Raw genomic sequence first — 15,026 nt, forward strand, 5'->3', positions numbered from 1 at the left:
TTTGTAAATTAAAATCTCCCCTAAAATATAGGTATATGTATAGTCTAATTCGTCCTCTATTTTTATCAATTAGCTTTATAGTCATAGTCTGATATTTTATAGCTTTTTTACTCGAATACGGAGGGTAATGTTTTTATAGTGTATGTATATATTTTTCATTCTTTGGCTCGTCATACAGACCCAGCGGCTTGACGGATTGTGACATCCTGAGGTATCGTTGAATTCTTCTATTATTATAATAATATATTTGTATAATAGCGGCGCTTTACTCAAAAAATTATTTTAAAAGTTATACACGTCACATTTACTAAGCTATTAGTTATTAGTACCAAGCGTTACTTTGTGGAAATCCATTTATGGTCGTGTATGTGTTATTTTTGCACGCGCACATCCTATGAGCGCAGGGTGAGTGATAATTGTATGTCGGTACCGTATTATTGTAAAGAGATAACCCTAATAATTTTCAATGATTTATCTAAATCTAGCGTATTTGGCCTCCCTGAAACTCTGACAAAATTTCAAGTTCACAATGCTACGTTGGTAGACATAAATATTTTTTTTATTTTCTGAATATTTATACATTAATGGTGATGGATGGATGGAAAACTAATCTAGTAGCTGAAGTTAAAGTCGTTGGTCTAGTTGAATAAAAAAGCGCTATTTGGAGTATGCAAATAAACATAACATTGTTTGCCAAACAAATCAGCAACAACTCATTTATCACAGAAACAAATTTGGTGTCGTTATACGCGCTTCCAAATATGTCTAACACCACACGTCTTGGAACTCATTTGTCTAACAATGCCCGTTTGACTCGGCAAATTTATTAGGGTCAGAATAATTCAGGTTGTGGGTTTCTGAACCGACTCCTTATTGCACAAGCCGTCTTAGGCGGGGGTAACCATTTGTTAGACGTATAATGGTTGACCCACTTTACTTATGCGCCACGAAGTTGCCAGAATAGGGTGTGATTTGTGGAGCCGCATTTAGACAATTATTTGGACCCTCACGGTCTATCTGAATCCGCTCTAAATTCAATATTCACGGCAACTGCGGAATCGTTCTTTTCTAGCTCAAGGTCGTCAATAAACCATGAAACTGTACGATTTCTCTCTATTCCGACTTCAGTTGTGAATTTGTGCGTCAACTGAAACTGTCAGACTCGCCGGCTCTGAGGGTGTTTGGCATATGAATAATGTATGGGGTAAATTTGCAAGTGTTTCAATTTACACCCGCCGCCACTCTGCACCGTTGATACGCACCCGAGAGCTGTTGAAGTGAAAAAAGAAAACAAGGAGTGGAGGCACACAAACGGGGACAAGCGGAGGCGTTCGTATTAGCACGTAGTTAGTCTCTTGTGCATATTTTTTTGCGTCACTCCCTGGAAATTCGCTCTTCATAGGTGCATAGTCTCGTGAAATGAAAATGTTAATTCAAGTAATAAAAGAATAATATACGGCCTACTCAACCATCTACTCAAATATCAAGATGCGTAACGAGTCTAATATTTCGTTCCTTATTTAATCTTTCAGTTGAGTTCATGAATAAATATCGCGTATTTTACTCTTGCGTAAAACCAATTGGCCTTTATGCGAATTTGATGAATTGTTCGCGTAAAAGTACGAATTACTTTTATCGCGGTATATTTTTAAAATGAATAAATATTTTTATACCTCGCAATACTTATCCTGTTGTGTTTAAAAAGTATGTCATATAAAATATGTTATAGTTACTGTTGAAACTGCTAACGTAACGGATAAAATATGAAGTTATAATTTTAATTTAGCGAATTTATTGACGCGAAGTAATGAAATTAAAAATTTTACCTAATCTTTCTTCAATATTACGACTGGTTCAAGTGAAGTCCTCGTCACCACTAAAAGCCTTTGATGCAAACACCCTACTAGTTTTCATCGATACAAAAAAGATTGTTAGTTAAACGGCAATCGATAACTAGCTAAAAAGAAAATGGCCCAATCGGCTATTGGATGGTTCTGCTCTGTTCAGCTTTGTGAATGTCAAGCAAGCATGTAGAAATTCGGATTAATGGGAGTCTATCCAGGAATTCCATTTTGTCCAGTCTGCAGGCTTTGACTAATCCTAAAAAAACCAATGGGAGCGAATTGGATATTTCGAAATCAAAAGAAGCTCTAGTTCATTTTTTATCGGCCCATACTCGTACAATGCATGAAAGCTGTATTGAATGGTTTCTGCCAATTGCGGTATCGCCACCTTCGGGAGACGGCTTCTTTCAACGTTTGTGTTACCTATTTAGTTTTAATTTTATTTTTTTCTGCTTCAATGAGTTTGATTTCAATTTAATAAACACGAACTATGCAAGGGCTTAAAAGCATTGATAGCCTTGTGGTTAAAACTTATCCTTTCAATCGAGGGTCCGAGGCTCGAATTCGAGGACCTCTAATTGAACTTTTGATCCGAATGAATTTGAAATTAGGACCTCTGATTTTTAAAGTTACTTTTGTATCCATTTCAATATATATGCCTAATAATATCTCTGTTATTAGGCAGAAATCGGTATATTATTAGTGCTTCCGGAGTCAAAACAAGGAGTTCTACCACCTTAATTTTCCATATACACATATCTTTTCCATACCGTTATTATTTTTATCATATTCAGTTTATATCTAGAAACCTTATATACTTGAGCCATCACATGTTCCGGCCTCTTGTGATGTTCCAATTCGTATTATAATTTTATTGAATATATGCATAACATTTTTGTAATATTTACGTATTGAATAATAATATAAGGTAATGTATTGAGTACCTTTGAGACTTCAGAAACAAATACAGTATAAAGTAAGTGAGAGAAATGTTTCTGATTACTTTATAACGTATGAGAGAATATTTATTTTGTTTTTTACGTTATTCTCTATTACATTTGATTTCTATAGTAAAAGATCTAATAAAACCTAGATATAAGATTTTAGCTAGATATAATAGAAGTAATAATCAAAAAGGTAGGAAGTTCCCCGAATGGAGACCACGTCTGGGCAAAAGCAGTATAGAACTTCCCAGACCAGGTGGACTGATAATTTGAAGAGGAAAGCTGAAAACTGCTGGATTCAGACGGCTCGAGACTGGTCGCAGTTACATATTAGGGGGAAGCCCCACACTAAGATTTATGTTCAATAGACACATATACACAACGAATACACAAACATTCATCATTCAGATATCTGTCTGACCGGGGATCAAACCTGGAACCCTCTGCGCATCAGATCAGTATGGTGATCACATCGCCACCTAATTGCCTTCTAATAACTGCGTCACACAGCTGCTAACGTGTAGTGCTGTACTGTAGCTGGTCAATGCGTAAACTAAAAAAATATATTTGTCATTAAAATGTAGATTTTTAAATATTAATCTTAACCAGGGCTTTCTATTACAACAGTAGTCATGATTATAACTACTTTCAGAACGATTTAGGTCCTTTGTGGTTTGAATAGTAAGTGTAATGTCAGTTGTCGCTAAAATTGGCTTGCTGTCACTCGTCACCCAAGTTGTCGGTGGAGTTACGTAACATTATTTCAATTTCTGAGCTCATATTTATTTCTAAGATAACAAATATAATTCAAAGACCTAAAATATTGTAATAATATTTAACATTTATGTACTTTTCTAAGTATTAAAATTGACAAAACAACCACGTAATGATCACGAAACGATACTATCTAATAATTATTATAAATGTTGATAATCGATGTCTTAGCTAAGTCATTTTTATGATTTTATTTATTACAAGCTTTACTGTAATATCTCAATAATACTTATCAGATGCAATGTTAAATAACTTTTACTGCAGCCATGCGTAAAGGTTACACATACACTTTTTTCTTATTTTTCTATTCTAAGAAAGTCAAACGGATACCTTTTACGGGTCATGAGATAATGGCCTTTATAAACTGCATAGCATAGAGACGAGAAGATGGCTCACGCTTTGTAAGTATTTTTAAAGAACTAGTACTACGATAGTACTAAGATAGTAATAATTACTTACCTAACCTACTTACTTACTTTTTTGTAATACATTCTCAGTCATTCAGAATTCCTGACTAACTTTTCTTTCAACGTCAAAATAAGTTATAATCATTTTGTATCGAAAAAAATTAATAGACAGATTTGAACCCGAATTTCTAAAATGAAAGTTTCACTTTTGTCAGAATTATTTTTATTTTTGTCGTTGAACTCAAAAAATCCACAATTTTCAACGAAGGACCTCTATCTTTTTGCACTGAGATTTTTTGGCGAACAAAGGAGTAGTTCCCATTCTTAGAATTTGTCAGCGAGACGACTAAGTTCGAGTAGCATTCGCCAATCGATAGGCGATCTGTGATCAGCGTGGAAGTTCCGGAAGAACGTAGGCACAAGGGTATTAGGGATCTAGAAAGTTCTTGAAATTCTAGTAAATTCAGATAAACTTTTTGCTTGGAATCGTTGCTTCATCTTATCTTTTGTAGAAGATAAAAAGGCGATAGATAAATAAATTCAGATATTAATTGTAATAAATTATGTACGTGGTATTTTTATTATATAACATAGGAGTAACAGACGAGCATGAAGCCCACCTGATGGTAAGTACCTACTACCGCCCATCGATATCTGTAATAAACCCCAGATAAGATTAGTTTTCTACCTGAGGTCAGCCACAGATGCGCTGCTACCCCTGAGGACTAAGCTGGAACGCCTCGGAAAAGTCTGTCTCCCTTACCACACCCTTCAAACCGGAACCCAGCAGCGCCTAACACTGCTGTTATTAGGTAGAAATAGATGTGGCGGTGGTGCTGCCGTAGTCGAACCACAAAGGCTTTTACCACCTTCAAAATTTGTCTGTATTATATTTTGTCTGTATTATACATATACGCCCTTTACAAATAATCCATCTAACTTTTTCTTACAAAAGAATGAAGTTAGACAATTACTGCATTTCTTCCGTCTAATATTCAATATTTTGGAACTCGTATTTTTCAAAAACAGAAAACCTTGTTTAAAAATAAATAACCGAAAAGGGAAAACAAGTAATACAACAATGAAATTAATAGATAACAAGTTCGGTGTGTTTTATATGTTACGTGCTGATTGAAAACTAATAAAAGTATTTCTTGTGTAAAAACAATCAATTTTATTATAACAGTAATTTTGGAATTGTTTGTCTGTTATAAATATAAATACAAAATTATTATAAATGGTCATAGATGTATTCTCATAAACCTCATAATAATGATCGTTATGAACTTTATTAATTTACGTTTACGTAAGTAGTTGATAACGTAAACGTAAATTGTCAATTAAATAAAATTTGCTTCAAATAATGGAGAATTCTTAAAAACCATTACAAATCGTTAAACGCTTTCATACTGTATCGGACATTAAATAAAACGAACTAATAAGTACTACGAAACGCTTACCGGTACGAAACAACAATTTCGATGAACACTTCACTCGACTACACTGTTTTAGCAGTGAAAAGGATTTCAATCTGCTACAATTTTAGTTCGGTGGAACTTTTATTGCTGCGTTCAAAACGTGTACAAATGAGTCCGCCCGCTTGTCGCTCATCGCGTCAAAACGCTGGCGCTCATGAGCCGCAACTCGCATCTCGTGTTGCCGCTAGTGCTATCGAATTTTCCGGTCACTTCGCCCGATATTCGCTTTGCGACTGATGAAAAGCGCTGCACGGCTTTTTTCAGTTAAATTTTTCGACTGATGCACGTTGTGTATTAAATTGCCATTTGAAACATTTTTGAGATAATGCACTTTGATTGTACGCGGCGCGATTTTTCACACGACGCGGTGTTGCGGTGGGATTTTTCGATGAAATAGAATGACTGTGAAAATAAATACAATTTCCATTTTCAGAAACTCTTTTTGCGATTTAAATGAACATCGTTTCCGCATTTTTTAATGATTGAAGTGGTTAACGAGCATGTAGCTCAACTATCCAGTGATAATAAGTAGTCACTGCCTTAATTGGCATTCATTTGTAAAAAGGTGACACGAGTAGAACTCTTTGTGGTTGACCACCAGCGTGGTGGTACCACCGCCATACCTATTTCTGCATAATAACAGCAGTGTTAAGCGCTGCTGTGTTTTAGTTTGAAGGGTGTGGTAAGGATAATACTTTACTGAGGCGTTCCAGCTTATTCTTTAGGAATAGCGACGCATCTGTGGCCGACCTTACGTAGGAATATTCTATATGGAGTCTGATTACAGATATCCATGGGTGGTAGTAGCCACTTACCATCAGGTGGACTGTATGCTCGTGTACTACTCCTATACTATAAAAAAACTTAAAGCTGATCACAGTTGCGTTGTCACTCCAAAGAACTATGATGATCACCTCATGAGTTAGCTTGCAACCACACCCTTCCGAAATCCGCCGCTTTACTTTCAAAGGTGAGACAGTTAAAATTGAACTGAAATGTTAGTTATACTTATTACGTAGATATTCCTTAGTACATTTTTCTTACACATACGAAAGTATAAGTATAGGAAATAGTTATCGTTCGTTTCACCCCAGTCTCCCCTACGTGCTTCATCACGTACACTAATGGGTGAACCACACCCACTTTTGACACATCGTAACTCGCAACGTTAGCGGGGTTCACGAAATTTTAACTACGTACTCATAGCTTCTTTTGGAATCTCGTCTAAAAGGAAAAAGTAAAAATGCTACTAACAAACCTATTATAGTTTCATCAGAGCAGACTTTGCTCAAGATAACGTGAAGTAGTATGTTTCCGTGATATACATAGATGCATTTTATAAAAAAGACGAATCATAGTGTGGGCCTATGAGTAAGAGTCGTATAAGTAAGACGACTCTTACTCAAAGGCCCACATTAAGATTCTCTGTGTCGTGGGTACCATGGACAGATACATAGACGAATATACTAAGATCCAGAACAGAAACATAAACTTATCATTCAGATATCTGCCTGGCTGGGTATCGAACCCGGAATCCTCTGCGCATTAAATTGATATGATGACCGCTCCGGTATGCACAAATACTCATACAAAATTTAGACTTAACTTGTCAAATTAATTGCACATTTTATTGATTACCGTTTTTGAATGAACAGCGCTCTTAGAAACACGAGCGCCGTTCATTATTTTCTTTATTTCATAAATCCACGTTCACAGTACTTCGAATGAACAACCGTATAAAATATCTTACTTTGGTAGTCACACAACACACACAAATCCCGCAAATAACTACGTGTTATAAGAATAATAAACAAAGAACTCCCACTAATAATATTTTCGTGAGCAAATACGTATTACACACCCTTCACCGTGCTAATTAGTGGCGGAAATGTGACACGCATTTTCGTGCCACGTTTATAGGAACATCTTTATACTGTTTCTAAGCTTTCAAATCATTAGTTGTAATGTATAGGATGATTACATTTAAACAAAATCTTTATGATTCACATAATGAACCACGTTATTACAAGCTTAAAGGTTATAGAAACCTCTGGTTCGACTCCGGCGGAACCACCGCCACATCTATTTCAGCCTCATAATAACAGTGTTAAGCGCTGCTGTGTTCTGGTTTAAAGGGTGTGGTAAGAACATTTTCGACGCATTCCAGCTTAGTCCTCAGGGGTGACGGCGAATCTATGGCCTATATCTTCGAAGAATCTAATCTTATCTAATTTAATTCGGGCAGCAATAGCCACTTACCATCATACTGCAGTGCTTACACGTCTCCTATTTCTAACTCATATATTATATAAAAAATATATTTAACTTGCCTTGTTACGAGTTAAAAACAAGATTTTATAAGATCAAACAAAAAAAATTTTTTTTTATGTTTTTATATCTTTGAAAATGTCTTGAAAATAATGTTTGGTATTCTTCTTCTATGTTATATGATAATCTAATATATAAAATTCTCGTGTCACAATGTTAGTTACCGTACTCCTCCGAAACGGCTTTTAACCGAATTTTATATGCATATTCAGTAGGTCTGAGAATCGGCTACTATCTATTTTTCATACCCCTAAGTGATATTTTATTTATTTATATGGCAGCACAGTCTTTGCTGGGTCAACTAGAATAATAATAAAAATTTTCTGCACAATAAAATTTATATAAATAATATATTTGCGTTGTTGTTCAACACTCTTATAAAATAAAAAATAAGCACCTCCCGTAATGGTGGGCGCCTATCTGAAAAGTAAGGGCTCAGTGGCCCTTCTAAGATTATGTAAGTAAAGGGGAACCCAGACAGTTGTTAGGGAACCTACATAAGATTATATGAAAGTATTACCCAACGTTATCTATTTAAAGGAATTGCGAAGCAAACAGTAATTAGCCAAGTACGACTTGAATTCGCACATGGAGGCTTCTGTTCCACCAAATGTTAATTATTTTTTATTTTTAGTATTTATTACAAATAAAAATAATAAAAATTATAAGAATTCTAAGTTTATAATAATTATTGAGTTGTACTAATAATATTTATAAGTAAAAAATAGATTGCCTAACTTATATTTATTTATTTCAATCTTTCTTACAATATATATTCATACGATATATACACCGAGTCGATATAAATGTAGCAAGTAACGCCATCAATCGCAAGTTCTGTATACTAACGTATACAGATATAATATAAATAATCCAACAGGGATGTGGATTATTTATATTATATTTTTAGTATTTGTTATTATAGCGGCTAACATTATATACATATATACATTGTAGACATTTTAAGTGTCTATATATTACGGTTCAAGAGATAGAACCCCGTGACACACGGGCATACCGACAAACGGACAGACAGCGGAGGCTTAGTAATAAGCTTCCGTTTTTACTCTTTGAGTACGGAACCCAAAAAATGGAAAATGTATATGTATTTTGTTCTTAACTCTTTATACGAATGTACTAGTAAAGATATGGTCCCAACTAGTAGAATAAAATTAACAACTTTAAGTATTATAAAAACAAAAATCCAACTGTTGAAATAGTTAACAGAAAAGATGAAGCCTACATCACTCACAAAAATTAAACGAACCCAACGACACATCAAATGCTAAAATCCTTCAAGCTCTTTATGGTGTAGGACATTCTAAGGAACGACACATACATACATAACATAAACATACAAACAAACCTACATACGCTCAAAACACATCGCTTCCATTAACTATAAAAATACTAAAATAGTAGCAATTTATATTTATTCTTTACCCACGCTATAAAATTAAGGCTAATACTAAAATATGTATTCAAAGAGATATTTATATCGCTCACTCTCTCACTCTATTTAAACAGGAATACAACATCAAACGGCGAAGAAGATTTATGTTCACATAATAACGTTTTATCTCTCTGGCTTCGTATAACGCGAATAACCATTAAGTAATAATTATTATAAATTATAATAAAAGATATACATTGATATACATTGGTTGACTGTGATAGCCTAGTGGTTAAACTCGGCCTCTTGATCGAGGGGTCCGAGGTTCAAATCCTAGGCACCTCTGATTTTTCAAAGTTATATCATATTAGAAATTATTTATCTTATATTAAAAACAAAAACAAGTTTTCAAAGGTATGTCAAAACCAACAATTCGCACTTGGCCAGCGCGGTGGACTAATCCTTCTCATTCTGAGAGGAGACCCGTGCCCAGCAGTGGAACAGTAATGGGTTGCTGATGATGATTCATTAATTTTTGTTTATCTATTTACGTGTTCTGTCAAAATGATGACTATAATATTCATACTATAATTATTATAAAAGCAAAAAAAAACTTCTCTGCTTAAAATTGTAGCCTATGTTACACCCACAATTTAGACAAATCCAGTCACAACTCATATATTAAAATCTGTCAAGCCGTTTGGGCTACAGGAAGTACCAAAGAATGAGACATTTACTTACTCTCTACATACGCTCGCATTACATTACTCTCCGTAATTGGCTAAAAATGAGTACTGGCTCGAACAGACATACTTTCGAATTTTGGCAATTGCATCGATGCGTTATCACGTTTTGACGACTTGCTCGGGATATCGAAAACGCGTATCAGCGACTGGATTAATAATGCATCGCGCTTTTCGTATTCAGTTACTGCATTGAGCATCTTAAAGTAACTACGACTCTATTTTATGTTATGTTTGAAGGTGGCAGAACCCTTTGTGGTTCGACTCCGGTTGCACCACCGCCACACCTGTTTCTGCCTAATAACAGCAGTGTTAGGCGCTGCTGTGTTCCGTTTTTAAGGGTGTGGTAAGGGAGACAGACTTTTCCGAGGCGTTCCAGCTTAGTCCTCAGGGGTAGTGGCGCATCTGTGGCCGACCTCAGGTAGAAAGCTAATCCTATATAAAAAAAATAGGTATAGCGTTCGATTGTGCATGTACTCCCGGGACTAGAATAGAGCTACGATATTCCCTGCCTGTCGTAAGAGGCGACTGAAAGAGGGCGTCTGGAGATGCAGGCGGTAAGAGTGGGAGCTCAACCCGTCCAGCAAGCGACCCCGGGAAGGATGGTATGTGTGGTACTACATACCGTCATATACACCAGTTGTGCGGGAGGAGCGTAAATCGTTCCGAGGAGCGTGAATTTCTCGGGGCAGAGCTGACAGTGGTATCGCGCTTGGAGGACTTCGGTTGTGTTTCGCCGGAGATCCCGGAGTTCTCCACCAAGCACTAAGGACGGGTACCGGGAATTTTAGTGCGGCAAAAATCCCACATAACCCGGTATCGCTCCCATGGCGTCAGGTACCTTTTGAAGGTTTCCCCATCGTGAATAAGCAAGAAAAGATATATACGTCTTATCGCGGATGATAAAAGTTGCATGTCTGTTCTGGTCCTAACAAATGAATATCGTGGCTCTTGTATTGTTTCGCGGAGTTATACAAAAACGTGACCTGTGTGCCTGACGGACCACGCATAGTGAAGGGTTTTGTAGTCAGGATGAACATTCATTTTATTTTTAATGTCAGATTTTTCAGTATTTTTACAAGGCCGTCGCTAATTCGAAATAGCGTGAAATGGAAATAGCTGGACGGATTTTAACATATGTGATTCTTCTAACTTTAATTTTTATTAAAAAAATTTTAAGTGGCCGGGCTTTTTTATAATATTTTTTATTGTCATAACTTCACATGAATTAAATAATAAAATTACGCTGGTCCAGATACAGATACCTTCTAAGAAATACAGAACAATAAGGTAAAAAAATCCTCCACGCCTCATAACCGGGCGCCGAAGCCCTTTAAAAATAGGGTAAGAACATCACACGTGATAGCCTCAACGTGTCTGAAAATTATGTCAGGCATATTTCAGTGTGATCACCAGTCGATAGACCACGTAGGTGTTGAAGAGCTTAGCTTCTTACTACTGCCTTCTTACATAGGTCACATTATAAAATACATTATCCTCTAAAACATAAGATATAATCCTACAAATTTAAGACGTACGCGTGGAAGTATGAAGCTTCGCGTTATATTCTATACGTACGCTTAATTCGTATTAAATACACAATAGAATTTTATATTAAGAGACTTAAATCCATTGAGTATTAAAAGCAGCGGATTTTATAATGAATTAAGTATCTTCTTACTTAAGTAAAGCGGATATTTAAAATAAGATTCTCTTTATGACGCCTTAAAGGTATAAGATAACACTCAAAGAGAAAATTGTACCATTTTCATTTGCTACGAAAACGCGTAGCGTTTCTACGCCGTAGCAACGCTACGTATAATACTGGATTACATTTAGTTGTGAAATTAGAAACGTGTTTAATATTCGGCACTAATTATAACGTGTAGTTCAGTTCAAGGATGCTCCGTATTCAAAGCCTTTGTCTTAAGGTAGTTCCTTTAACAGACACGTGTTGAAATATTAATACTTAACATTATTATTCAAAATAAAGACTTCTTATTGAGATCTTCTTATTGTCTTAATAAAATAACTAATAATTTAAGTTTCATTCTACTTTAAATGATGGTTGTATTTCATTTAGTTTTGATCTACTGTTGACTATCGAAGATCTGAGGTTTATTTCAGAGTGCTCCGGTCTCAACTAACGGTAGCTCATAAAGGGTGACGTTGGATGGGAAAAAGGTAGTCAGGCCTTTCATATGATACACGCATGTCTTACATATGTCTAAAGGTATCATTGACAACAGATGAGAGCTATATAAGTAGTGACGTTACATCATCAACCCGTTACTTTGTTCCACAGCTGGGCACGGGTCTCCGTCTCCCTCTCAGAATGAGAAGGATTAGGACATAGTCCACCGCGCTGGCCAAGTGCGTATTGGCAGATATCACATACCTTTGAGATGTTTTTTATAAATCTCTCAGGTATGCAGGTTTCCTCACAATGTTTTCCTTCACCGTTCAGCAAGTGATCATTAATTTCTAATACGCACATAACTTTGAAAAATCAGAGGCGCGTGCCTGGGATTTGAACCTCGGACCCCTCGGTCGAGAGGCCGAGTTTCTTTACAACTAGGCTATCACTGCCTTGACGTTTATAGTAATAAAAGTTAATAAATAAAATAATTGAAAGGAAAAAGTCATTTATGAATACAATATTTCTTTTTTTTTTCGAATAAAGCGAAATCTCGCCAGAGGCGGAGCTGAGCGTGTGAGCTCGTGCCAATTCGAAGCGACTTATAATTAAATACAAATACTCTGGAAATCCCTAACCGCGACCACAAAGGTAATGTGCCAAATGAATCGAGAAGGAAAAATACGAAACTTTACTAATTTAACTGGTTGTGATAGACCCTTTTTGAAACTTTGTTTTAAATGTTAAATTTCGTGTATTCTCCGGTGTATTAGTTATCGATAGCTTGAAACCAAATAGTATTAAAAAATAATTTAAGACTTTTTATTTCTGTACCCGACGAGCAAGCAGTCCACCTGATGTTAAGTGGCAACTACCGCCCATGGGCATCTGTAATCAACCCCACATTAGATATTCCTACCTGAGGTCGACCACAAATGGGCCATTACCCCTGAAGACTAAGCTGGAACGCCTCGAAAAAGTATGTCTCCTTTACCACACCTTTCAAACCAGAACACAACATCGCTTAACACTGCTGTTATTAGGCAGAATTAGGTGTGGCGGTGATGTCACCTTAGTCGAGCCACAAAGGGTTCTACCACAAATAAGCCTCTCAGAGTTCATATGCGGAAATACCACAGTTTTACATATTTTGTTATGATCAAAATATCAATAGCGTACCGTTTTCGTGTTTTAATTTGAATCTTATGCCGTGTTCGCATACTTCACAAACAGCATTCAAGCTTGTGGATAGAGCATTAGACTTCATTTGTGCAAATTTGCAAGCGCGTATAGGATAGTTTTTGTTAGGATAGGCAAATTCCAAGTAAGGCACACATACCTATGAGATTCTAAATTAGGACCTCACGGAGAGTTTTTTCAGCCTTTTCAGCCGCCACATGCGACCGCGGTACCACAACACGCGTAGCATATGAAAACGGTATTTATATCTTTTACCATTTTCATTGACATTTATGGAGAAAAATAATAATTTACACACTCGTGACAGTTTCACCCCTCGATTAATACGCTTTTATTAGCTTCAGACGTATGTATGTTGGTATGTTAGTATGTAATTTTTAACACGTTTTTATTAGCTTCAGACGTATGTATGTTGGTATGTTGGTATGTTAGTATGTAACGGAATCTTTGAACATGATTTTAACCCCCTTCAAAAAGTCGGATTAACTCGAAATTTGGCATACTTATTAAGGACCGATGACAATTCAATATTTTAAACATTAATAGTTTTGTACCATTGTCCTTATCAACATCCTCTGGATTAAAGATTTTCGAGGCGAGATTTTTCAAACACCTTCAGCAAAGTCCATCGCAACTTTAGATTGCAAATAATTATTGCTATTTACTTTCAATAGGCGTAACTTTTATATCGTGATTTTTAGTTTAGAAAATAATAATGTTATTTCCCTATAACTCAAATGTTCGGAAACATATCTATAATGCGCTCTTGTAGAATGATTTTTAGGATTCCGTACTCAAAGGTTAAAACGAAACCCTCTGCGGTCTGTTCGTCTGTCGTTGGGCTTTATCTCTTAAATCGTAATAGATAGACACTTGATTTTTTTACAAACGATGAATAATGGTGGTCGCTATAACGAGAAATACTAAAAATTAATAAATATAAAATAATTATAATTTTAAACGTACAATTACAACTGACGGACTTGACAGCACAAAATCAAAACGCCATTATGATTTATGGTACAAATAATTTGTGTACAAAGTGTTTTAAATATGAATAAACAAAGTGCATTTATTAATGAAAAATGCGATGTACCTGTAACATTCGGCCAAATGTCACAGGCACATCGCATTGATCCATTTATATTGCTGGTTGTTAATACTTTATGTCACTTATTAAATACTTTTCTATTTTATATTTTAGAATGTTCAGTCTTGCTTGGAGTTATGAAATGTCAGCTGATATTTGCAATGTCTTATATAATGGAGATATGATAAAATAGTGGATAAAGATGTATTAACACGTTCCCTGCGGCACAGATTTTTCTGTACTTTCCATTACTGCGTTACGAGTTGTTTTAAACCTCGTCCTATACCCGACATTGTGGCGGCACGAGGCGTATTAAATCCCACCGCCCGAAGGAGACTAAAATCCTTTTTTTGGCGCCAAATAAGATAAAATGGACGGCTTTTGTCTTGATTATTATTAACAATGAGTTGATTAACCTAGATCTGCCACCGCCCTTGGTCAAATTAGTTAGTTTAGATTCTATGGGTAAAATAAAATGTGGGGTCTAATGCACCTCGGCCCGCACTGAAAACTGGCAGGTTTCGATATAATTTAGTGATGGGAAAATAAATATCGATTTTATTTTATTGTTTTTATTTATCAACGTTATGGACAGAATGAATACAAAAAGGGGAAAAGTTATGGATGTTTTTCATTGAAACATTTCAGACAATAAGGTTTTTTGCAAACAGTGCATTCCGTAAGATTT

At 35.7% G+C, this 15,026-nt stretch overlaps 1 protein-coding gene across 1 annotated transcript in view; it reads left to right on the top strand.

Moving 5' to 3' along the window:
* Positions 1-15,026, top strand: part of Sema2a (Semaphorin 2a) — a 483,298-nt gene that overhangs the window by 143,065 nt on the left and 325,207 nt on the right. The window lies entirely within an intron of this gene.

This window comes from Epargyreus clarus, unplaced genomic scaffold (assembly GCF_041222505.1).
Source record: "Epargyreus clarus isolate Ecla_fem2 unplaced genomic scaffold, WU_Ecla_fem_2.2 ptg000001l, whole genome shotgun sequence".
Taxonomy (NCBI): domain Eukaryota; kingdom Metazoa; phylum Arthropoda; class Insecta; order Lepidoptera; family Hesperiidae; genus Epargyreus; species Epargyreus clarus.